The sequence below is a fragment of the Xiphophorus hellerii genome, chromosome 23 (genome assembly GCF_003331165.1).
Source record: "Xiphophorus hellerii strain 12219 chromosome 23, Xiphophorus_hellerii-4.1, whole genome shotgun sequence".
In the NCBI taxonomy this organism is placed as follows: domain Eukaryota; kingdom Metazoa; phylum Chordata; class Actinopteri; order Cyprinodontiformes; family Poeciliidae; genus Xiphophorus; species Xiphophorus hellerii.
The window spans coordinates 144,250-168,295 of NC_045694.1; the positions used below are offsets into that span (position 1 = coordinate 144,250).

General features: G+C 44.2%; 1 protein-coding gene and 1 long non-coding RNA gene across 3 annotated transcripts in view; one reads left to right on the plus strand and one right to left on the minus strand.

The window, feature by feature from the left end:
- Positions 1 to 24,046, plus strand: part of LOC116714596 (alpha-1,3-mannosyl-glycoprotein 4-beta-N-acetylglucosaminyltransferase B) — a 776,799-nt gene that overhangs the window by 99,482 nt on the left and 653,271 nt on the right. The window lies entirely within an intron of this gene.
- Positions 9,233 to 23,491, minus strand: LOC116714618 (uncharacterized). Of its 2 annotated transcripts, XR_004338088.1 has the most exons (4): positions 23,255 to 23,491; positions 23,118 to 23,173; positions 22,655 to 22,899; positions 9,233 to 9,244 (listed from the first exon to the last, which is right to left on the minus strand). It is a non-coding gene; the product is annotated as an uncharacterized LOC116714618 (long non-coding RNA). The 2 variants fall into 2 exon arrangements; XR_004338087.1 differs by lacking the exon at positions 9,233 to 9,244 and having other exon boundaries at positions 22,570 to 22,899; positions 23,255 to 23,479.

The following is a 24,046-nucleotide window of genomic DNA, read 5'->3' on the forward strand; positions in this document are numbered from 1 at the left end:
AACAAAACAATCCAACTATGAAGATTGTTCTTTGAACTTTTACAAAGTAAACTTGCCAGCTTCTTAAAATCTTACATATAAATGTTAATTTAAAATCTTTTAATTTATGTTGAAACCATTAAATCAAATTTAGCAGCATTGATCATCAAATGTTACATTTATATATCTGTGTTAAAATATTAGCATTTATGGCCCCTGAAGCCCTGGGGGCCTGAAGGAGCCGCTGACTTCATTTGGATTAAACAGAAGTGAAAATAATTGATATTCATTCTAATTGTGTTTTTGATTTGTTGTTTTTAAGACTAGTTTTGGGTTTAAATATAGTTTCATTGGAGATGTTTTCCTGTAACATTTAATTACCCAGAAATATTTTTTACATTTTCTGTCAACTTAACATCTTTAAATACAAAAACATGGTGGACCAACCGCCGGGCTGAGCAGGTTTACTGGGAGAAACTCTGTGTTTGTGGTGCATTTCTATACTAAAAAAAAGATATAAAACTTCAGATATTCCACAATGAGATATTAAAATTCATGGAAAAATCTTGCAAAACTTTATATGGACCTTACCAGAGGGGCCGCGTTTCATTGGCTGATGCCCATTCTACTTGGTAGCGCGGCTACAACGTGCGTGGCCGTCTCACAAACACACTTAGCTTCCCGTTAGCTAAGAACAGCATAATGGCAGAACTGATACACCTTCTACACCTTGAAGCCTGTCTGCTACACAGTCTTACGTTAGCTAAACAGATCAATATACAATGTGTCTGTATCTGACATACACTAAAGATTTTATTTTAGCAGAAAAGGCTTTGGACTAAACTGTTACTCTGTTAGCCACGTTAGCACCAAGTACAGCTAGTCAATCAACCGTCGCTGTGTTCAGGGAAGCGCTGATTAATAATCGAGAAATAAATATCAAGCCTGGAAACTTGATATCGTAACGGACTGAATGTTATGTTTTTAACTTGATCTTTGCTCGTCTTGCGGGGCGCAGGCGGTTGCCACGGTAACAGGTGTGCTTAAACTACAGAGAGAGAGAGAGAGTAAAAAGGTAGGAGTGGTGTTGAGTTGATCACCTGTTCGGGTTATTTTACCTTTGTTTCCCTTTGCTGTGGCTCATTACAGCCGCTGTAGTTTCTAAACGTTGGACTAATTACCTCGTTCGTTTGTGAGTTTACGTCATTCACAACAAACATCAAATAGAACAAATATATTTCATAAAATTTTAACAAACAAATGGCTTCTACTGCGATAATTATGTGAAATTAAATGAATTATATCCCAACTTCAGAAGATTTGCCTTTACCTTTACAGAGCTCTTTGGTTCCTCCTATCAGTCTGTAGCTTCTCATATTGAGGTCAAAGTTCAGATCTACCATAACTGACTGACACCTGCTGGCCTCAGGTTTGCAACCAGCTTGTGACTGAGAAACCAGTAACCTCCTCCCAGATGATGACATGAACTTGTTAGTTCCTCTGTCCATGTAGCAGCTGAAATATTGTGGAAATCCGCTAGAAATGATGCACTAATCAGTCATGTTACCTAGAAACAACCAGGCTTTGTTTGTGAGACTTGTGGTCACGTGGGTCGGTTGTGGGCGGAGCTTGGTAAGGTCCATACAGGTAAATGTTCTTAATTTACCATATTTACTGTATATTTAGCCATATTTGTTTATCTTTAGCTACATTTATGACAACTATGTCAATTATGAATGTGTCCATTGGAAGAAAAGGTACTTCGGACATCTGTCCGCTTGCTTCAAGAAAAGAGTGACGAGGGGGGATGCAATGTTAATTTTGGTGACGATGAATGATTTCGTCGACGACCATTTTTTTGAGGACAATAACGAGACTATGACGGAAAATACAACTTCAAACTAAAGTTGCTTCTTTCGCTGTAACGTCAGTAGTTTGGGGTGTCGCTGTTGTACAGAGCGTGAGGGATTTATGGCAGGGATAGGACACCGTCTCTTAAAATACGGAACCCTTCTTTATTTGGCAGTTAGACTCAAGCGAAGCAATACATAGCAAATGTGTTTTTCCTCAACCTGTTGAGACCCACAGAAGTCAAACTAAAAGATTCAAATGTTGCTTAGATCTGAGTTTGGTTCAGTCACTGATCTAATCTCTGCTACACCTTTACAAAAATGAAGACTAAATAAAAACAAGTTTTAATGAGTAACTCCACTTAATAAAATTCCTAATAAATATTAATCTTTTGCAGTGGCTCTCAATACAAGTTATGTGTTATTTAAGTTACAATTTAAGTTGCTTTAAACTTTTTTTTGTTTGGTTTTTCCATGTCCTGGATGGCAGAGAACCTATAAATATGTAGAAGTTGAATATCTGGGAGAATCATAACTTAAACTTAAGGCTCAGCACCAGAGTTTTCTCAAAAAATATTCAGATTTTATTTTGTAGTTTCAAAGGCTCTACGTTGAAGATGCTAAGAAATAAAGGCATACTTTATTTTTTTGTCAGCTGCAGTAGCGCCTCTGCTCTCAGCTCCCATACCGAGCTGTCAGCTAGCGCTAACGCTCAGCCGCTCCTGTTTCAAACTCTTCTTATTAAAGTAAGAGTTAAACAGCTAAATATAATTGAAATATTGACTACCTTGGACAGAAAAAAGTTTAAGTCTATGAATGCAATGCATCAGTTTAGCTAGTTTTGATTTAAGGCTTAACGGGGCAGTTTATCAAGATTCAGTCAAAGTAATGAAATAAACTGCAGTCTGATTTTTGTTCATGTGTTTCTTCTTATTGAGCAGAGAAAGGAAATAAAATGTGTTTCATGTCTTGCTGTAAGTTTTTACTTACTGGAGGGTTTATTGTTTGTGCTGCAGAGCCACAGCTAAGAGCTAGCTAGCAGCTAAGAGCTAGCTAGCAGCTAAGAGCTAGCTAGCAGCTAACAGCTAGCTAGCTGCTAACAGCTAGCTAGCTGCTAACAGCTAGCTCCTCTCTTCAGCTCTAACGGAGCCGGTACCATTCAGCTTCTGTTGCTGTTTTGGACTGAACCATTGTTCTAATAATGGGGGGTAAAAAAATAGATGAAAGGCAGATTTATTTCGTTCTTTGTTTCTATTGTCTTTTTATATTGATATTGTTTAAATACAAAAGTTTCCTTCATATTTTCTTTGGGGGGTTAGGGGGATTCTGGACTCGGGGGCCTGGACCCTTCAACCCCTTGGGATTTACCACCAAGCACCAAACATGGGATGGAGTGGCTGGATCCAGAAGAAAACATCGGCATTCCCAGGTGAGAGGAGCTTCCTGCAGATCCTGAGGAAGAAAAGTTTCACCTGGATTTATGGAGAGGACAAATGGATTTCGAAATAAAAGCAGTCCAACTCAGATTTACTTCAGCCTGAAGGTTTCTAAGGCTGTTTCCAGCTCTACAGGCTTTTATTTTGGCAGTGGTCAGACAGGAAGTGGGTTCTGAGAGAGGAGGAAGACATATAACAAAGATCAAAAGGTTAGGACTCGAACCGGGCCGAGTCGAGGACTGGTCCCCCCTCCCCCCAAGTCTCACCTCTCCACAGCATGATACCACCTCTACCAGCAGAGCTGCATCCAAACATATGGAGACCCGGTCCATCTGATCCGAGTCCTCACTGGGTAATGGTTAGGGACAGGACTCGGCTAGCGAGTCTCAGCTAGTGGGACTCGTTTAAACGGTCTCAGCTAGCGGGACCGGGACTCGGCTAGCAGGATTTGGCTAGCGGGACTCGGCTAGCGGTTTGATATTTGTAGCGTTTTATGAAGGTAACACTTCCTTTACTGTATTAGGTAGAGCAATGCCTGAAAAAACGATGCCGTCACTTTAATTCAAATTTATCTCCTCTTCTTCCTCCTCCTCGTTTCTGTATTAAAGTTCCCAGCAGGTTTCGTTGGTTTTATAACTGCTGCCGTCTCCGTTCTGCCTTCCTGGATCTTCGGTTAATGGCGATCGGAGAGGAAGTGAAAGGAAAACCTGGCTGATTGCGGCCATAACTCCTGCTCATACTAATTACCGGTGGTTGTAAAATAAGTCAGAGTGGTCATCCTAATGAGTTCACCAGAGACCGATTGTTAAAGTCCATTAAAAAGATCTATTTTCCTTCTGCTTTCATATTTGTGTTTTCTCCCTGCTGTACTGTCGGCGTCGTTTTCTCAAGCAGCCAAACAAACTCCTGCTTAAAGGTCACGATACCGCATCTTCACCGACTCTGCAATTAACCGTAAATTAAGCCGGAGAAATGGTTTTCCTTAAAGCTGGGAGGGAAATCTTCCACGGAGGAGGAACCCGGAAACGGGAACCCACAGCTGCTCTCCTCATGTAAATTATTCCCGATGTTTCAGCTGCATTTCATTCCTGTCAATAAACACCTCGCAGGTTTATGGATGTCAGCGATTAAAGCTCCGCAGAGGAGCAGAAACTCCACCAGACATCCGTCTGAGTAATGAGTCTTCTGACAGGCAGCAGCTGGAGAGCAGGAGGCTCTGGAGGTTCTGATCCACCTGCACAGAAACCAGCCATCCTCCAGAACCAGAGTCCGTCCTGCTGCTCGCCAAAACCGCCAGGAACAACAAGCTAATGGCTGCTGTGGCCTAGTCAAAGTCCAGACTTTAACCTGATGGACAACATCAGGTCTGGTTGGCTCTGAATATGTTAATAAATTTAGAAGAATGATTCCGTTTCATCTGACATATGAACTACAAACATGGCCGTTTGAAACAAATATGGACTCAAAATGGCGCCTGAGGATGGCGGTGATGAAACAAATTTGTCTCATGTGAAGCTGTGTGGCGACATGTGAAGGTGGGTGGCGACATGTGAAGGTGGGTGGCGACATGTGAATCTGGGTGGCGACATGTGAAGCTGGGTCACGACATGTGAAGCTGGGTGGCGACATGTGAAGCGGGGTGGCGACATGCGAAACTGGGTCTCATGTGAAGCTGTGTGGCGACGTGTGAAGCTGTGTGGCGACATGTGAAGCTGTGTGGCGACATGTGAAGCTGTGTGGCGACATGTGAAGCTGGGTCGCGACATGTGAATCTGGGTCGCGACATGTGAATCTGGGTCGCGACATGTGGAGCTGGGTCGCGACATGTGGAGCTGGGTCGCGACATGTGGAGCTGGGTGGCGACATGTGACGGTGGGTCGCGACATGTGAATCTGGGTGGCCACATGTGAAGCTGGGTGGCCACATGTGACGGTGGGTCGCGACATGTGAATCTGGGTGGCGACATGTGAAGTTGGGTCACGACATGTGAAGCTGGGTGGCGACATGTGAAGCTGGGTGGCGACATGTGAAGGTGGGTCGCGACATGTGAATCTGGGTGGCGACATGTGAATCTGGGTCGCGACATGCGAAACTGGGTCTGATGTGAAGCCTCCACCAAACATCTGGAGCCTGGTGTATCAAGCACTGTGCCGTTTTCACACTAAAATTTGCCGCCTGAACAAATTTAGAAAAGTTCGGCACACAGAAAAATTCAGATGTATGAAGCCGTGCGCACGTGGCTGCGCACCTTTCCTTTATAAATGCCAAGCAGAGCAGCCGCTTCAGGTTCGGGGGTTGGGGAGCGGCAGGGTGTTTATCAGAGCAAAGACTGATCGTACCGTCAGCCTTATTGGTCTCCACAGGAAACGCTGCGGCCATCTTGCTGCTTGATGAGGAAAATGCAATTAAAGGTTTTATTGGCTGCTTCCCAGCCTGCAGGTTCGGCCGCCCCGGAGTCCCAGGATGGAGCGTCCGGAGCCGGAGGCAACATTAGCAACGCCGCCGCTCCCGGAGGAGCCGCCGCTCATCAGCAAACACAACTTGATCCAGTCAGATCTGCTGGAGGAAACATGGTGAGCTGAAGCTGGAGGAGAGGAGAATGTTCAGAGAAAGCTTGAGGGGTCGTAGCTTCAGCTGTAGCTACGGATCCAGCTTCTTTTATTCTGAAACTCCAGGGAAAATGAGGACATGCAGGTACAATATGATGGAGAAAGGAGCTTTTGGATGGCAGCATGCTGGAATCCTGCAGAGGAAATCTGGAGCCGTTTAGGAACATCATCAGGTGATGTTCATGTCTTCATGCCGCCGTTCCCTCGGGAATCGTTTCACACACATTCCCGGCTCCATCTTCTTCTGCGGTTCTTTACGTGCGTCCATCCATCAGCCGCTGGCTCCGACAGCTTCACTGCAGCTCCTCCACTTGTTTGATGGCTCCGCCGCTCCGAGCCAAACGTCTTTTAAAACCATTTTCCTCTGGAGCCTGGAGTTATCCTGGAAACGTTCCCGGGAATAATGTGACAGAAGAGCAGCCGGGCTGCCAGGAATCTCCTCAGATTGTTTTAGGCAACGTTCATCTGCCAACAGGAAATGATGCAATGCAAACAGTCGAGCTTCAGATTCACTTCCAGCAGCTTTCAGCTGGACAAGAGAAACTTGCTGCTGCAGGAAGGAGTTCAGACCACCGAGCTTCCTCCTCTTTCACCTCCTGCTCCTCTTCCTCCTCCTCCTTCTGCTCCTCCTCTTCCTCCTGCTCCTCCTCTTCCATCTCCTCCTTCTCCTCTTCCTCCTCTTCCTTCTCCTCTCCTCCAGATTCCCATCGTTCCTTGATGTATTTTTCCCGGATTTCTGCCGTCGCCAGCGGCAACGATCCGGCTCAGGATCGCAGTTCTGATGAAATCAAGTAATTTGGTTGTTTCTGATTTCTCGGCGCCTCATTAATGAGGATCAAAGAGAATGGGAGAGAAGAGCATCTTCCTTGGTTTGTTTCTCTAAAAGAGGAAAACATCTCCGCTCGGTGTGGATGTCGATCCGCGGCAGAGCGGCGGCTTCCTCTCACCTGAGGCCCGGAGCTGAAACACCTTTCAGAGCAGCAGGAACAATATTTGATCAGGGAAACGCCTCCGTTTCCTCTGAACAACATTTTTAATATTTCAGCTGGCTCTCTGGCTGCTGATCAGCGGTCCGGCCCGCAGCCTCCTGCTGCCTTCGTCGTGTAATTAGGACCCAAATGTTCATGAATTATGTTCCTCTTTTCCTCTCAATTAGCTCAGAACATTGGAGACCATCAACAGTTAGCGCGGCGCTGCCGGAGTCACCAGGGCAACCGGGTTACCTGCAGCATGCTAGCTGTTGTAGCCCCGCACACCTGCCTCCTCTCCTCGGGGGGTCACCTCATACAGGAAGTCCACCTGAGATAAAAGGTCCCAGTGGCCAGGTGGGAACACTGGGCCACTCTCCGCTGGCCGAGGCTCAGCTCTGACCTCTGACCTTCAGCTGGACATATGAAACTAAACAGGAGACCCAGGAACACACAGGCCCACAGCATCACTACTCTACCGCCGAGCTTCACTGTAGGAGCTGTTTCTGCTGGTCTGATGGGAGGGGCTTCGTCCAGGTGGGGCGATGAAGGACCCAGTGCTCTGGAACAGTGTTGCTTTTATCTTTCAGAATCTGTTTGGTTCCAGTTTGGTTCTTGACCTCTGACCTCAGGCGGTTCCCAATTGATTAGCTGCTCTGGCTTCTTCTCTCTCTGGAACGGCCTGGAGATGTTCTGCAGAACCTCAGAACCAGACCAGAACCGGATGAATGCTGCTTCATGCAGGGGAAGCTCTTCCCAAAGGACCCTGAACCCGCACAGCAAGCTGGTTCTGGTCCTGGTCCTGGTCCTGGTTCTAGTCCTGGTCCTGGTTCTGGTTCCAGTCCTGGTTCTGGTCCTGGTTCTGTCAATCAATCAATCAATCAATCAATCAACTTTTATTTGTATAGCACATTTCAGCAGCAAGGCATTTCAAAGTGCTTTACATCATTACAAACACAGAAACACAAAATCAACATAGAATCAATAATCAAAACGCAGCATTAAGTCAAGTTCCATCAATAAATTTGTAATTGATTACATTTCAAATACAATCCTAAACAGGTGGGTTTTCAGTTGAGATTTAAAGGAAGTCAGTGTTTCAGCTGTTTTACACTTTTCTGGAAGTTTGTTCCAAATTTGTGGTGCATAGATGCTGAAAGCTGCTTCTCCTCGTTTGGTTCTGGTTCTGGGGATGCAGAGCAGAACCAGAACCGGAACCTGAGAGGTCTGGAAGGTTGATACAACAACAGCAGGTCTTTAATGTATTGTGGTGCTAAGCCGTTCAGTGATTTATAAACTAACAACAGTATTTTAAAGTCTATTCTTTGAGCTACAGGGAGCCAGTGGAGGGACTTTAAAACTGGTGTTATGTGCTCTATCTTCCTGGTTTTAGTGAGAACTAGTCCTGGTTCTGGTTCTGGTTCTAGTCTTGGTTCTGGTTCTGGTTCTGGTCCTGGTCCTGGTTCTAGTCCTGGTTCTGGAGGAGGCCGTCTCCTCTCTCGATGATCTGGATCAGAACCTGAGGGAACTTGGTAGTCTGGTGTTTGGATCAAAACCATCGGAACCGTTTGGGCCGTTTGGATCTCTGAGGCAGGAAAGGCGTGGCCCGCAGGTCCATTTGGATCTCATTAAAGTTCTGGTTTGGCCCGTCTCTCCCACTGACAGCTGGGTCACGCGGTTCTAGGCCTCCAGCCAAGGCCCGGTCCCACCGGACCCGCACCGGCCAAGACGGGCCGGCAGGAAGCCTCCTCTTCCTCCTCTTCCTCCTGCAGCGCCGTGGGAACCGTCCTGATGATGCGGGTCGATTCTGATGGGACGCAGAGCTGATCGGAACCAGAGAGTCCAAAGTCCGCCCAGGTTCTGACCCGTCTAGATAACTGAGGTGGTGGAACCATTGGAACCAGTAGAACATGGCGGTTTCCTGTTCCTGCTACAGGTCTGATGACATCCTGTCGTCTGGAAGCTCGCGCCGCCGCGGCTCATCCAGGTGTGGATTTGCTCATTATTAGCGTTATTGAAGGTGTGTAATTGAAAGGCGGCGGATTAAATGAGATGTGCTAAAGTTGCACCTTTTCCTCGCCGAGTCGCATCAGATGGATCTAATTATTCCTCAGGCCCGTTTTTTATTAATCGTCTATATTGATTTCTGAACTCCCCGGCTGCCGGCGGATATGCTAATGCGGCCGCGGCGAAGCCGGCATGGCGGCCCGTTATTATTTTATAAGTACATTTTAATGTGGACTCAATTAAAAGTCAGCCGGCGGAACAGCTAAATCGGCCCGAGTGCGAGCGGCGAGACTCGCGCGCCGATCCGGGACGGATCAATTAGTGAAGATCAAACTCCGGCTCGTCTGCGGGGAGCAAGGAATGCTGGGATTCCATCAGGCCACCGCTCCGTCTTCCTGTTTCTAATCCGTTTCGTCGTCGTCGGTGTGGAAAGAGTCACGACCCGGAAAACTCCTGTCATCAGCCGGAGGTCGGAGGTCGCTGCAGCTTTTCACTGAATGGACCTTCCTGGTTCTGTTCTCATTTCTGATCCTCCATCAGAAGTCAGTCTGTTGTTGTCACGGCAACAACAATAAGGTATAGTAATCAGGGGCAAAACGGGCCCACAGCACCACCACTCACCACCGTGCCTCGTCCTGGTTCTGTCCGTCCAGCAGGTTCTGTAACCGGTAGAAATGGTCCTGTTAAAGTAAAACCGGCGGGACGGGTCAGCGACCTGGTGATAGCGGCATTGTGCCGGCCAATCGGAACGTCCTGCTCTGATTGGCTGTTCCTGGTCTGATGATGGCCTGGCGATGACCTTTGGCCCCTCTGGGCCCGGCAGCAGCTTCACCGTTTCCTCTCGGCTGCATCAGAACTGGCCAGATGTCTCGGCCCGTTTCGCGCCGCTCCCAGTGAAACCAGCACAGCTTCCTGCTGGCTCAGCGATGGAGGACGGACCGCCACAGCCGCTGGTTCTGCTGGTTCTGACCCGCTAACTGACCGATACAGGTCCAATTTCACAGGACAGAACGGTTCTGTCTGCAGAACCGGATCAGGACGAAGATCGCCTTCAGACCCGACAAGATGCTGGTTCTGAACCATCAGCTTACTGGTTTCTTGCTGGTTTCATTCCGGTTTCTTACTGGTTTCGTTCCGGTTTCTTACTGGTTTCGTACTGGTTTTCTGGTGGTTTTTTACTGGTTTCATTCCGGTTTCTTACTGGTTTCGTACTGGTTTTCTGGTGTTTTTTTACTGGTTTCGTTCCGGTTTCTTACTGGTTTCGTTCCGGTTTCTTACTGGTTTCGTTCCGGTTTCTTACTGGTTTCGTACTGGTTTTCTGGTGGTTTTTTACTGGTTTCGTTCCGGTTTCTTACTGGTTTCGTTCCGGTTTCTTACTGGTTTCGTTCCGGTTTCTTACTGGTTTCGTACTGGTTTTCTGGTGGTTTTTTACTGGTTTCGTTCCGGTTTCTTACTGGTTTCGTTCCGGTTTCTTACTGGTTTCGTACTGGTTTTCTGGTGGTTTTTTACTGGTTTCGTTCCGGTTTCTTACTGGTTTTGTGCTGGCTCTCTGGACGTCGTGAAGCCGCCCCTGTCTCTCCTGTCCGGTCGGTGTGTTTTGTGGATTTGGGAGAATAATCTCACATAGAACACATTTGCAAAGTTTCCTGATTCTTCTGGCCGGCCCTTTGTTTCCCAGCAGCCTCCTCTGGTATCTATTATTCATCGAGTTTAATGGGCAGCTGATATTTTGGGGAAACGCCATTTGCAAAAAATCAATGAAACGAATAATGAGCGGCTGATGTTGAGCTGGAGAGCTGACAGGAGGAGAAGGTGATGGAAATCAAGGATAAACTGATCTGAGTCCAGATTTCAAGCTGATTAATAAATAAATGATGTGCCCCCAACAAAAAATGAATAATTCAGACATTCAGCCATAAAAAAGGGTCCTAATAAACGCTGGCCCACATATTGAGATGCAGCTAATGACCTGAATGCGAACGATGGACTCGGATGAATTTTAAGTGTTTCTGTTCGGTCGTCAGGGGAGACATTTAAAGGGACGGCGCACGCTGACCTGCTTTCGGTCGGGTTCACCTTCTGCCTCAGGACGCTTCGCTCTTATCAAACCTGACGCTGTTATCACAAAGAAACCAAAGAGAACCCATAAGAGGTTCTGGACCCACTCTGCTTTGCTGAATTGATTTTGTGGATTTTTCAGGATGGACGGCCTATTTAAAGTCAGGCTGCAGCTTCCAATCATATTTATTTCCAAACTTTGACTAGGTTAGCATGATGCTAAAGCTGCTCTGGCTAGCGTGACGTTAATGCCTCTCTTTGTCGTCCTGCTCCCATCATGCTAATGTTTGGTTGATGTTTTCTGCGTTAGAGCGCCGCTCTGGTGGTCGGGTGAACCCAGAGGTCCGCTTGGTGACCCGGGTCGGTCATGGTGACTTAATCGAGCTTCTGATTGGTCGATGAGCCCCGAGTGATGTCTCCTTCCCAGGAAGCTGCTGAGTCCAGAAAGATTCAGAAACAAAGAACCAAACCGTGAAGTTTTCCTTCAAGAGAACCAGAACCAGAACATTAAACTATTCCCACTCCTCTCCCTTTCTGTCTTTATTTCCAGCTAATTAATTAACACATTAATTAGAGAACAGACAGAATCGTTTCCTTGACGACGTGATCGGGTTTATTGACTGGACGAAGTTCTGCTCACATTATCAGTTCAAACAGGAAATGATCAACGTTTCCTTCCAGCTTCAGGTCGAGTCTGAGCCGCCGATGCTCAATTAATCGGATTCGAATGAACATTTCTCCTCGTCTTCATCACTGAGCGTCTGACTGTCGGCTCTCCGGGCGCCGCCTGTCAATCCCGGCACAGAGTTTTCCCAGAGACCCCGAGGGCGGCGCTCCGACTCTACAGTCATGGCCAAAAGTATTGAGAATGACACAAATATTATATTTTCACATGATCTGCTGCCCTCTGGTTTTCATGTGTGTATGTCAGATGTTGTCATTACATACAGAAATACAATTGCAATCATATTATGAGCAACAAAAGCTTTTAATGACAGTTAGAATGAGTTAATGCAGCAAGTCAATATTTGCAGTGTTGACCCCTCTTCTTCAGGACCTCTGCAATTCTCCCTGGCATGCTCTCAATCAATTTCTGGACCAAATCCTGACTGATAGCAGTCCATTCTTGCACAATCAATGCTTGCATTTTGTCAGAATTCCTAGGTTTTCGTTTGTCCACCCGTCTCTTGATGATTGGCCACAAGTTTTCAATGGGATTAAGATCAGGGGAGTTTCCAGGCCATGGACCCAAAATCTCTATGTTTTGTTCCCTGAGCCAGTTAGATATCACCTTTGCTTTATGGCAAGGTGCTCCATCATGCTGGAAAAGGCATTGTTCATCACCAAACTGCTCTTGGACGGTTGGGAGAAGTTGCTCTCGGAGGACATTCTGGTACCATTCTTTATTCATGGCTGTGTTTTTAGGTAAGACTGTGAGAGAGCCGACTCCCTTGGCTGAGAAGCAACCCCACACATTAATGGTTTCAGGATGCTGTACAGTTGGCATGAGACAAGACTGGTGGTAGCGCTCACCTCGTCTTCTCTGAACAAGCTGTTTTCCAGATGTCCCAAACAATCGGAAAGGGGATTCATCAGAGAAAATGACTTTACCCCAGTCCTCAACAGTCCAATCCCTGTACCTTTTGCAGAATATCAGTCTGTCCCTGATGTTTTTCCTGGAGAGAAGTGGCTTCTTTGCTGCCCTCCTTGAGACCAGGCCTTGCTCCAAGAGTCTCCGCCTCACAGTGCGTGCAGATGCACTCACACCTGCCTGCTGCCATTCCTGAGCAAGCTCTGCACTGCTGGTAGCCCGATCCCGCAGCTGAAATACTTTTAAGAGACGGTCCTGGCGCTTGCTGGTCTTTCTTGGGGGCCCTGGAGCCTTTTTGGCAACAATGGAACCTCTCTCCTTGAAGTTCTTGATGATGCGATAGATTGTTGACTGAGGTGCAATCTTTCTAGCTGCGATTCTCTTTCCTGTTAGGCCATTTTTGTGCAGTGCAATGATGACTGCATGTGTTTCTTTCGAGGTAACCATGGTTCACAGAAGAGAAACAATGATGCCAAGCACCAGCCTCTTTTTAAAGTGTCCAGTGGTGTCATTCTTACTTAATCATGACAGATTGATCTCCAGCCCCGTCCTCATCACCACCCACACCTGTGTTAATGGAGCAATCACTGAAACGATGTTAGCTGGTCCTTTTAAGGCAGGGCTGCAATGAAGTTGAAATGTGTTTTGGGGGATAAAGTTCATTTTCTAGGCAAATATTGACTTTGCAATTAATTGCTGTTACGCTGATCACTCTTTATAACATTCTGGAGTATATGCAAATTGCCGTTATAAAAACTGAAGCAGTAGACTTTGTAAATATTAACATTTGAATCATTCGCAAAACATTTGGCCATGACTGTAATCCTGTTGTCGGTCTGAGGCGGCTCCGACCCCCGCTGCAGCGCCCTCCGTCCACCGGGGGGGGGCTGCAGCCGCGGCACCGGCTAATCAGCTGCAGCGAGACAAACGTCACCGCATCCTGCTTCAACTTCCTGTCAACATCAGGAAGAACCTGAACCGCCTGCCGGACCCAAACCAGAACCCTGTCCAGAACCGCTCCACAGGTTTCAGCTCTTAGTTTGATCCTGAATAACTTCCATCACTTCTGAAAGGAAAATTAGAGAAATTCCAACATCTGATTCAGACTTGAAGCCTAAGATCTTCTCCAGAATCTCTAAGAGAAACCCGAGAGCTGACTGAGCAGCACACACTCTGCTTGTTATAAGGATGGAGAGGAAATTAATGTTTCTGTTGCAGTTCACTGTTTTCACCTGTAGGCTGCGCTAACCAGTTCCAACATGGCCGCCGTCACATCAGCAGTATCAGCTTAGTAGCATTGGCCATTAGCGATGTTCGTAGAGTTACTGCAAACTTTGGCCATCAGAACCTGCTGATGGGCCCAGAGCCCAGTCGGTTCTGGTTCTGTCGGGCTGCAGAAGTGAATGGAAGTCAATGCAAAGTCCCTGTGAAGATAGGAAGATATACTGTGTGTGTGTGTGTGTGTGTGTGTGTGTGTGTGTGTGTGTGTGTGTGTGTGTGTGTGTGTGTGTGTGTGTCTTGGGACGTGGCTTTGCATTAACCTCACTGTAAAGGTTGAGAGGAGGATGAAGAGCCGACCACTTCATCTGAGAACGCTGGGCTGTGAATAAAGGTCATCAACACACACACACACACACACACACACACACAGCAGTATTTGGAGAGGATCTGAGCATGCTCAGTTCTGAATAGTGACGATAAAAACGAAGAGGAGTTTTTGTGTCGATTTTCTCCAGATTTGGAACAAAATGCAGCAGTGGAATATGCAGCGTTCTGACTAAAACCAGGAAGATAGAGCACATAACACCAGTTTTAAAGTCCCTCCACTGGCTCCCTGTAGCTCAAAGAATAGACTTTAAAATACTGTTGTTAGTTTATAAATCACTGAACGGCTTAGCACCACAATACATTAAAGACCTGCTGTTGTTGTATCAACCTTCCAGACCTCTCAGGTTCTGGTTCTGGTTCTGCTCTGCATCCCCAGAACCAGAACCAAACGAGGAGAAGCAGCTTTCAGCATCTATGCACCACAAATTTGGAACAAACTTCCAGAAAAGTGTAAAACAGCTGAAACACTGACTTCCTTTAAATCTCAACTGAAAACCCACCTGTTTAGGATTGTATTTGAAATGTAATCAATTACAAATTTATTGATGGAACCTGACTTAATGCTGTGTTTTGATTATTGATTCTATGTTGCTTTGTGTTTCTGTGTTTGTAATGATGTAAAGCTCTTTGAAATGCCTTGCTGCTGAAATGTGCTATACAAATAAAAGTTGATTGATTGATTGATTTGGAACATCAGACCTGCAGGTGGCGCTCTGACGTTCCTGCTGACGGTTTCATAGCTGCAGCTGCTGCGTCGCATTCAGCCGATCGGTCAGCCAAAGAACCCAGGAGGATCATGGGAGATTCCTCCAGCTAAAGCAGAGCTGCGATGCTGCGGCTCCAGGCTCGGTTCTGGTGTCAGACTTAAATGTTGCTCTGACAGGACGGATGTTGGAAACACGATGGCAGCGCTTCCTTTCTGCACAGATCCAGGCCTTCAGGGAGACTCTGGGACCCGGGCGGACTGGAACATGATGCGTCCTGTCAGGGGGCCGGGCCCCTCCCGGGCCGCGGATGAAGCTTCAGCAGCTTCTCTAATGGAAATAAACACTGCTGCTGTTCAACCTGACAGGTGTTTTCATCACCTGCCTTCTTCGCCTCAGACCATGATGATGATGATGACAGCTTGCCATGACAACGATGAAGATAAAACAGGAAGATCTGCTGGTTTCCTCAGGATGAACATTTCATTATATTTAGATGTAAATTTACCCCCATGCAGTAAATCAGCTGATCCGATGCGACAGGCTGTTTCCTCCTGATGGTCCGGTTGACCCGGTTCTATTGGTACCAAAACATTTAACATGTGGTTCTCTCTCTCTCTCCAACCTGTTCCCCTCCTGGCCTGTGGGGGCGCTGCACCAAGAACCACTGAAGGAAACGACACAAAAACCTCTGAAGACACTGAGAGCAACTTCCTTCTTCACCAGATGGAAACAAGATGGAGGCGTCAGATTTTTCTCCTTAGTCTTTGGCTGAAGACCAGGAGCCATTTCTGCTGCTAGCGCTAGGCTAGCACGTTAGCTTTGGTTGTATTTACCCAGAATGCCCTGCGCTGTAGTCCTAACGATGCAACTGTAGGACATTTTTTTTAAAAGCTCTTTTCACAGATAAAACGTAAAAAGTTTCCTGGGTTTTTTTTTTCAAACTTGAAGTCGGTCATCAGAATTGCACTGAGCCCGGTTCTGGTTCTGGTTCTGGTTTCTTCCTGTTAAAGGAGACTTTTTATAGTTTTAAGGTAATTGGATGATGAAGTGATGGATTAATAAGTGACGCAGCTTTATGAATAAACTGAGGAGCCGACGTTCCTCCGACTGTCAAACGTGGAGATGAAGATGTGAACAAAGTTATTAATGCATGAAATTCATTAAACATTCATGAATTATTAAACTGTGTGAGACTGAGGAGTTATCATCTGTCAATGCGGTAAGAGAGGAAGGATTTCTGTCAGCGCCACAAAACGAGTCGGAATAAAGACGAAACTGGAGAGAAGGACCTCTCTGCAGCAAACAGGAAGGGCGGGACGGACCTCTGTCAGTCTCAGACCTTATTTAGAAATGGGACCATTGCACTCCGGAAGTGAAGGGGGCGCTATTTCCTATATTATCCACGGTCTCCCGTTTTTATTTTCTTTTGAAATCTGTGATATATTTTCACCTTTAGGAAGGATTTTCACTCCCAGCATTTATTTGAACTTTTCTCTTTTATTTACTTCAGTGCAGCTCACAGTTTTTAACAGATTCTGTAGCTTTCTGTGAACTTCTAAATCTGCTCCTTAGTGGCATCTTTTCGGGCCTGATACTGCCTCTAGTGGCGTGGGGTGGTAACAGCTAATATAATTACAGTATTAAATCAGAATACCACAAAGTCTTTATTATTTATTATTCTGGCATTATTGCAACCGTAAAAGATAAATGATCTTCTAAAACATATTTTTCCATCTTCTTAAGGAAGTAGAGCTAATTAAATGACAAGCAAAACTTTTATCCATTATAAATATTTATATTTCTCCATCAATTATAGGAGGAATAAAAGAAATAAGACATGAAAACAACATGATCGGGGGATCACGGGATGCACGCTGCGGAATAGTCGTGCGTTTTTCGTCTCCTCTCTGGGTCGAAGTAAATCTGTAATTTAAGACAACAGTCCACCGTGTGAGCTGAAGCAGTAGTTGGGGTAAGCTTCGACATGTCTCTAGATCATTTTTTTGTACCTGCTGCATCGAGCAAAAAGAAGAAAGGAGGTCGGAAAGGTGGGGCTGATGCTAGCATACCCGCAGCTAGTCGAAACGACCATGACGCTGTGGCTGAAGACATGGAGCAGGGCTGCTTTCTGACTGACGTGGAAGAAGCTAACACTCTAAAAGAAGACACCGTAGTAGAGCGAGTCACCAAGAATATTGAAGAAATACTGGACAGAAAAGTAGCTGCAATTCTTAAACCAGTTTCTGAACTCCGAGTGACCGAGACCATCCGCGGGCAGTCCTGGTGAGACTCCACAACTACATCGATAAACAGAAGATTCTCAGCGCTGCAAGGAATAAAGGAATAATTCAAGTAGAAGATCGCAGAGTCTCCTTTTACCAGGATGTTTCTGCGGAAATCATCAGAAAGAGACAGGAGTCCTCAGGCGCTCGGCCAGTGTCAAGTACGGTTATCAAGGTCTTCAACCAAAATGGGACGACCACATCTCTTTTTGATATGAAACAAATTAACGAATTCATCAAGACACTTCATAAATGACTTCACATGGATCTTTCCACACGTCCGAGTGGACATAAAAGACTGAGTTATGTTGTGAGGTAAATACTGAACACTCATAAGATAGGTACCTTAATAACATTATTCATAATTCTACGTAAATTAGTTCTGCTTATACTGTTTTACAAATAAGAACGGTATGTTGAGGCGAAACATCTTCATTATATTCCACAGGGGGCTTAATATTCAGACCCAGAGAGGGCAGGGTGCTTCATTCCTTTTTCTGATCTTGGTTCTTCACTGGACCCCCTCCCCCACCTGCTGTACCTTAGAGTTGGGGTATGACAAGTTGGTTATTGCTATCTTTTTATGTAGTTTGTTATGGTTACTGTTTCTGGTCCAAGCTCTGTGTAACGTTCGGGTTTTTGCTTGGAACTTTTTTGTTGGTTTGTCAGCACAAAACACAATTTGAAGTAGGCATGTTGCAGTTTAACTTTGTATCTTACTTGTGTCTTTTTAAAAGACAGCATAAAGTAACATACTGATATACTCTGAAGATGAGCATTAAGGTTTGCACATGCAATGTAAAAGGTTCTAATAACACAATGAAAAGGAAGGCTATCCAAAGTAGTTTACAGGACTCAAGTGTCAGGATCTGTGTTTATTTCGAGTTTTCTGTGTCTCCGTGTTGTCCTGTCTCCCCTCGATTACTCCCAGGTGTTTCTCGTTCCCTGATTACCTCCTGTGTATTTAGTGTCACCTGTGTGTCTGTGTCATTGTCGGGTACTCGTCATTGTTTCGTCTGCTGTCCATTCGTAAATCCTGTTGCTACCAGTGCTGAGCCTTTGCCTTCTGCTCTGCTGTGCTGCCAGGATTTTGGACTTTGGATTGTGTTCTTCCCTCATTAAAACCATCATTTCTCACTTCAACCTGGGTCTACAGCGTTTGCCTCACCACCGTACCACATGACATCAAGTAGCGTTTCTACAAGAAACTCATCTCACGGATGAGGAACATAAAAAATATTTAAGAGAATGGGTAGGACAAGTTCATTTCTCATCATACTCAACAAATAAAAGGGGGGTTATAATCTTAATACATAAAAATCTCCCTTTCACAGCTTTAGACACATTTAAAGACACAGAAGGAAGATTCATCTTGATTAACGTATTCTATATGGAGAGAGTTTTTTGCTTGGCAGTGTATATGGCCCAAATATGAATGAGGATTTCTTTGCGGTCCTCCTCAATCAAATTGCTGAGATGGATTGCCCAAACATACTTATCGGCGGTGACTTTAATTGCTCCTTATGCCCTCATATGGACAGGTGCCCCCCCCAAAACGCCCAGTCTAAAAACACTAGGGCAATAAAATATATTCTAGAGGAACTGGATTTAATAGACATATGGAGGCATTTCAACCCCTTTACAAAAAGCTTCACCTTTCACTCGTTGCCACATTCAACGATGACACGCATCGATTATTTGTGTATGTCGAATCATTTGGTCCACTTTGTGGAAGAAACAGAGATGGGAACTCTTTCCCTCTCTGACCATGCTCCTGTTAGGCTGGCCATGCAGCCGCCCAGACCACTGGATCGCACAGCTTCCTGGAGATTAAATAGATTGCTGCTGCTAAATGAAGACTTTACTAAATTGCTAGAAGAGCAGACAGACGTCTTTTTAGAACTCAATGACAATAATAATACTGACCCCAGATTGGCATGGGATGCTTATAAGGCATAGGTTTCGGGGTATAATGATATCATATTCCAATCGTAAGAGGAAAGAACAATTAGCAGAACAAAATAAAATTGAAAACAAAATAAAAAAACTGGAAGAGGAATATATTTTATCCAAATCAGATAAAATTCTAGGGGAACTCAAAACAGCCTCACTATCTGATATAATAACAAAGAAAGCTGAAAAGGATATATTATTTGCACAGCAAAAGTTCTTCGAACACGGTAACAAACCAAACAAATATTTGACAAGATTAGTAAACAAATCCCCTGGCACAAACTTTATATCCTCAATTCAAACGGTCGTCGTCATATGGATAAATGAATGCTTCAAACAGTTTTATGAAAAATTGTATTGTTCCGAAGTAAAAAAAGGTGCACTAGAACATGAACTGCTGGATAAATTAAATGTACCACAACTCTCACCAGAACAGGCAAACATATTAGCAGGACCTATAACAACTCTAGAAATTGAAAAGGCCATTTCTTCACTACAATCTGGTAAATGTCCAGGTGCTGATGGATATCCTGTTGAATTTTTTAAAACCTTAAAAGGCAAAATTAGCTCATTATTGCAACGAGTCTTTAATACATCACTTGAAAAATCTAAATTACCTGATACCATGTATATGGCAAATATTATTGTAATCCCAAAAAAAGATAAAGACCCAGAACAATGTTCGTCATATCGACCAATTAGCCTGCTTGGTGTAGACATGAAGATTTTATCCACTAGATTGGAAAATGTAGTCTCCAACATAGTCAATATAGACCAAGCTGGCTTTATAAAGGAGCGTCTGTCATCAAATAATACTAGAAGACTTATCAATATCATTCAACACCTTAACCAGACACAAATACCAGGCACCATTGTTTCAATGGATGCTGAAAAGGCCGTGTCGAATTGGAGTATGTGTTTGAAGTGTTAAGAAGATTTGGACTTGGAGAAAATTGTATAAATTGGGTAAAACTTTTTTATAAAACGCCTACGGCATCGGTGTTGACAAATGGCCTCCTATCTGCACCCTTTGGACTCGGTAGGGGGACAGCGCAGGGAAGCCCTCTCTCTCCTTTTCTATTTGGCTATAGAGGCAATTGCAATTAGACAAAGCAATGATATTAAAGGTATACTAATAGGAAAAAAAGTTTATAAAATATTATTATACGCTGATGATATACTGTTAACTTTGACAGACCCTGTGAAATCTATCCTGGCTGTAATTGACTGTGTCAACAAATTTGGTAAGATATCTGGGTTTAAGGTAAATTACGGAAAATCAGAAATAATGTCTTTAAATGCCTCTGACCAGGGAGAACCAGCATTCTTGAAGCCATTTCGATGGGTTACTACAGGATTAAAATATCTAGGAATAAACATTACACCTAGAACTAGCCAGCTGTACTCTGAAAACATCAATCCTATGATTATTCATATTAAGGATAAGTTGGTGAGATGGAAGAAGCTCCCCATATCCTTTCTGGGGAGAGTTAACCTTATTAAGATGATAATTCTCCCTAAGTTAATTTATCCAGTGTCTATGCTGTTTTTGTTACCAGGATACATGATCTATGGAATAATGGAAAATTCAAGACATTTGAGGACTTAAGAACACAATATGACATCGTCTCCAGTAGGCCTGTCACGATATCAAATTTTGCTGAACAATTAATTGTCTCAAAAATTACTGCGATAAACAATAATATTGTTTGAAGACCTTTTAACACTGATTTAATGGAAATTACGTAATAATGCAGGTGATTTCCTGCCAAAGATAGATACACTTTATTTTCAAAAGAACACTAAACACTTGAGCTAATAAACAAAAACAAAAATAAAATGGATTCTCAGTCTCTATTACAAAAAACTTTACTTGAAAAAAACTAAACAACATAAAGCCAAAGTGGAAATAAATACTGCATTCAACCAAAAGATTATGAAGTCTGTATATTATGTTGCCCTTCAGTAATTAGATTTAAATAGAGAAGATGGGCACATCGACTACCTGATGCAATAATTCACACTACATGATTTTTTGCTCCTATTTTTCCCCTTACAACAATCTTAGATCGTTGGTCTTTCTAAGATTGTGTGGTGTGTTACGGTAGATCGTCGTTGCCGCTCCGATCTAAATCAGGATTTTTCCCCGACTGGGATCTTAACGCTTCCTGTTGAATGTGACAGGCAGCCAATCAGAAAGCGCGGATTCTCCTCCGCGCTTTCTGAAGGGAAATTACGGAGGGGAATCCCAAACAGCTGACACGGCGCAACCCAAAGTCCAGCGGACATCGGAGATGATATGTGGAAACAACATTAATGTTTATTCAACATGCAAAGAATATAGAAATGACAAGAGGAGGAGTTGGAGCGAAATTGCTACCGCAGTTGATAAACCCGGTAACTTTTCAGCTGTTCTTCGTTAACGTGACGTAAATAGGTTCTAATGATTTTCATTCAGTCAGGACTTTACGCTGACACTAGCCACATGCATTGCAGGTAGATTGTAGTAAAGCATTGATTAATGCCTGGTTTTAAAATTAGTTCACTGAACTTGTAGCCATTATTTTGTGCCCATTGTTGGACACAACACGGCAGGACCGAACCCGGTCCGGAACCGTTATACCTAGGATTTCTGTCGGCTAATGTTTGGTCTGTCAGGTTTTGAAAATGGGCCGACAATCGGTGTGCGCTGGGCTTTACACTAAGGAAATGAGGAAGGGAGGAGTCAGTGGAGAGAACCGGAGTTGAGCCTTTTTTCGTTCAGTGTCATCAACAGAAAGAGAAAAAGGCCGGAAGAGACGATAATGCTGATAATTGAAATGACATCGATAGTTTTAATTTATCGTACGATTAATTGATTTATCGTTTATCGCGACAGGCCTAGTCTCCAGGGACGTTTATAAATATCGTCAGCTAAGGCATTATGTTAAGGCAAAAATGGACTCACTAGAGCTCCCAAGGGATTATTATTTACTTGAAAAAACTACTCTTGATTGTCATAAACATGGGAGTTTTGTGTCAAGATTTTATACGGAATTATAAGCCCTAAGGAAAGATAATATGGAGAATTTAAGATCAACCTGGAACATAACTCTGAAAAGCACAATTGATTCAGAAGCATGGGAAGATATTTTGACTCTGCCTTCCAGAATCTCAGTATGTAACCATTATAAAGAAATGCAATATAATATTTTACATAATGTATATACAGGGGTTGGACAATGAAACTGAAATACCTCTCATTTTAGTGTGGGAGGTTTCATGGCTAAATTGGACCAGCCTGGTGGCCAATCTTCATTAATTGCACATTGAACCAATAAGAGCAGAGTGTGAAGGTCCAATTAGCAGGGTAAGAGCCCAGTTTTGCTCAAAATATTGCAATGCACATGTAACCTGTGTTGCATTCTAGGATTGGTAGGATTTGAAATAATCCAAATTAAAATCAATCCAAGTGATCCCTTAAAAACTAGATTTGTCTGCTGGAGGAGGTGGCAATTTGTAAAAACACAGAGACAGCTAGGTGGTGCAAAAATTGGTGAGTTATATTAATATTTACAATATATACAAGTTAGTCCACAGTTTAGAGTCCAAAAGAGTTCCTTATACCAAGGCAGTCAACCAGTCTTTGTTGATGATGAAAAGAGAAAAAACAAAATAATAATAATAATCCAGTTCCTTCAGTGAAGACTTGTTGGGCTGAATCTCCAACCAGTTCGGAAGAGTTTCCTCAGATAATAGGTGTTGTATTTCCGGTTAGCTCGCCAGTCTGGTCAGCATGAAGCCAGACAATCCTTGCTGTATTCCAGACCCTTCAGCCACTCCTTGAGTGGGGGATCTGAAATACACCTGGCCTGTGTAAACAGGCCTAAATAATCAATTTACATGTACATGTGTTTCTTATAATTGCAGGAGTTTACATAATAATTAAATGCAACTTATGCAAAACAGTATTTTTACACAACAATAATTTCGGTAAGCATTTCAATTTGAATGTGCTTTAGATCGGTGTATAATTACAACAGGCTGGGGAGACTAGTGCTAGCATGCTAGCTCCCGAGCAAACACTCACCAGTTCCCTCTTGACCAACCGTGATCTTTACAACGTTCGGTTGATTAATCACCCGTCTGCAAGTTAACAGAGGTACACGATTGAAGGATATACAATAGATATCTGAAAACCGCTTTGGGAACAGAGCAGAAGCCTACCTGTACGTCAGGGTCCGACAGCGTTTCCTACCTAAGGTGCGATTAGCAGCCATATAAGCCGTAGCTGTCAATTTAGGACGCTGACGTGCAGCTGTCACATGACGTCAAACCCGCGCGAGAACAATGTTGTTCTCGCCTGGTTGGTGTTAAATAGATTAAAGAAAGGGGGATTTTAATTAAACTTTTAAATAAAAATAAATTAAATCTAACAAAATAAAAAATAAAATAACTAAATCTAGTATAGAAAAATTATCCTGGTTACACACACAACATTATGGGTGACATACCAGAGTTCAAAAGAGGACAAATTGTTGGTGCACGTCTTGCTGGCGCATCTGTGACCAAGACAGCAAGTCTTTGTGATGTATCAAGAGCCACGGTATCCAGGGTAATGTCAGCATACCACCAAGAAGGACGAACCACATCCAACAGGATTAACTGTGGACGCAAGAGGAAGCTGTCTGAAAGGGATGTTCGGGTGCTAACCCGGATTGTATCCAAAAAACATAAAACCACGGCTGCCCAAATCACGGCAGAATTAAATGTGCACCTCAACTCTCCTGTTTCCACCAAAACTGTCCGTCGGGAGCTCCACAGGGTCAATGTACACGGCCGGGCTGCTATAGCCAAACCTTTGGTCACTCGTGCCAATGCCAAACGTCGGTTTCAATGGTGCAAGGAGCGCAAATCTTGGGCTGTGGACAATATGAAACATGTATTGTTCTCTGATGAGTCCACCTTTACTGTTTTCCCCACATCCGGGAGAGTTACGGTGTGGAGAAGCCCCAAAGA